The sequence below is a fragment of the Meleagris gallopavo genome, chromosome 25 (genome assembly GCF_000146605.3).
Source record: "Meleagris gallopavo isolate NT-WF06-2002-E0010 breed Aviagen turkey brand Nicholas breeding stock chromosome 25, Turkey_5.1, whole genome shotgun sequence".
NCBI lineage: Eukaryota > Metazoa > Chordata > Aves > Galliformes > Phasianidae > Meleagris > Meleagris gallopavo.
Window position 1 is genome coordinate 5,262,708 of NC_015035.2, and position 2,493 is coordinate 5,265,200.

The following is a 2,493-nucleotide window of genomic DNA, read 5'->3' on the forward strand; positions in this document are numbered from 1 at the left end:
ATTGGAAAAAAATACAGGTGCCCTGGAGAAGGGATGTGGCAGGGTGAGGGTGGCAGTTCCTGCATCTCCTTAGGTATGCAGAAGAGTCCTGGTCCTCCGGCATCATTATGGCTTGGAGGATCCTGGCTGTGGGAAGCTAGGATTTATTTGGCCCCAGTAAGGTACCAGGGAGAGCAGAGCCCACCAGTGCTGCCATAAGGACACGTGGGGGCCATATGTGCTGCCACCAACGGACTGTTTTCTGATGTGAGCAGTTTTAGTGAGGCCCTGTAACTCTTGAAGGCTGTGGGGTTCCTCGGTGCTGCAGTAGACACACATGAATTGTGGAGGGAATGGGACTGTTTGCAAACTTCCCTAGCTATCCCCTGTCACAGAGCAGCAGACAACATCAACCCCACTATTAAGCCATTAGCAGAGTCTGGACATCAGAACCTTTCCATCCAGAGGGGGATTGGACCTATCCATAGAGGTGCTGGGGAGCCTTTCTCTAAGGGAAAGTGTGTCAGCTTTGTCACATGCGTTTCTCCCTCTCTTCAGCTTAGCTTTTTCTTAGGAAGGTCAGAATCCTGTGCCCTGCCATTCACCAGCATGGTCTGGCTCTGCCAATGCTTTCCCCTCCTTCACTTTTGTTGCTGGAACCTAGTAAGTCTCTCTAAAATTCAGAAGCGATTGGAAATGCCCTGGGATTGCAGTTCCCTGCTGCACTGCCCAGAGAGGGGACTTTCCCTCTGGCTGGACCCCTGTGAAGGGCAAGTTCCCAGTGCTCCCACTCTGGTTGCCATGCCTTGGGCAAGGATTCCTTAATTTGGAGGTATAATCAGAGTATTGATCACTTTAGGCCACCACGGCCTAAGATTTGTGCTTTTCTTGTCTGGAAAGGGTGTGTGTATTCTCTCCTATTTTGTGCTCTCACACGATATGACCCCTGTTATGGCATTGATTCTGATTCCAGCCTTCATTCCACTGTTTTTTGAGCACTGCCCTCCCCCCCTTGTCCCCAGCTCTCCAGGCCCTTGGTTTCACTCCCAGAGGACAGCCTGTGACTGCGTTCTGGCTCCTGATCCAGGGCCATAAACAGCACATGGCCATGCGCTGTGTAGCTGTGTTTAAAGGGTGTTGTGCTCAGAGTAGTGTGCTGTTTCCACATCTGCCTGTGTGGACATGCCCTCTGCCTGCTTGAGTGGGCTGGGAAGGCCACTGGCCACCAGGCTGAGAGCTCAGCAGCTCTCTCCCCTTCTGTATGCATCTGCTGGTGCAGGGCACGGAGTGGGACAGATTCAGTGAGATGGAGTGATGGGGCATGGGAAAGAGTGGTGGAAGCCTTTCTTTTTCCCTTTGTCTTAAGGCTTGCACCAACTTGTCTCGTAAAATCCTCTCCTGCCTTTCAAATCCAGTCAACATGAGTCACCACTGAGCCCATCCTTTGCCTCTCGTTGCAACACAGATGACAGAAACCATCCAACAGGAGCGCTTGAATCCATGATGAGTTTTGTTCTATTGCATAAACCTGCTCACCCTTTGCAGGTGAGTTGCTCTAGAGTCATTGCCTGGGTGGTATTCCTGCAGAGGAGCATGGCAGAGCTGCGTGGGCCATACAGAGGGGTTATCCCACATCCCAGTCTTTACACACTCAGGGTAATGGCAGAGGTCTTCTGAGTCAGTGTCCTCATTGTGTGTCGTGGCATCTCATGGTTGGGTTCGTATAAACTGCTGTTTTAAGATAAAAGCATACCAACCTGCATAGACTTCCTGGACGGAGCAGTTCAGGGAAGGGGAGAAAAGGAAGGAGAGGTCTGTAGGTGCAACTACCATTTAGGAACGAGACAAAATGAAGATGTTTTCTTCTTCCCTGATTTATTCCTGTATATGTATGTGTAGGCATTTTTTGTCCGTATATTTATCTATAAAGAAACAGCTGAAGAGAAATCAACCAGATCATAAAAATGACAGCTTTTTGGCATTGCAGTACCTGGAACATGTCCGCCAAACTGAAACTAATTATCACGGAGATGAATAACCAAACCCACTCTTTCTTTATCGCCCCGTCTGCCCCCAGGGCTTCTCCCTCCTCCTCCTGCAGTGCTGTGCCGGCGCACACAGGGTTACAGCTGCACCTGTCTGGGTGTACCTGTCCCACCGCACCTGTGCCGGCAGCCAATGGGCGCCGACCCGGGGCTGCTGTCAGCAACATGCCTGCCTGCAAAACCTCAACATAAATCAAACACTTCGCAGGCAATGTCTGTGTGCAGCAGGTCCTAGACGACAGAAGTCATCGGGGGTTTTACCGTTGGCAGGGATTTGGGAACGCAAGGAAAGATGTCCAATGAACTCGAGTAAGTAGAGTGTTTTTGTCATTCTGGCCCCTCTGCATTTGGGGCTGAGCGTCTTTTTGGGGAGTTGATTGAAGGACTGCGGATCTCAGGGAGCTCTCAGGGAATCCCTTCCAGCAGCATGCATGATTGGGATGTCTGTGGGATGTTCTACTCCCCCCCC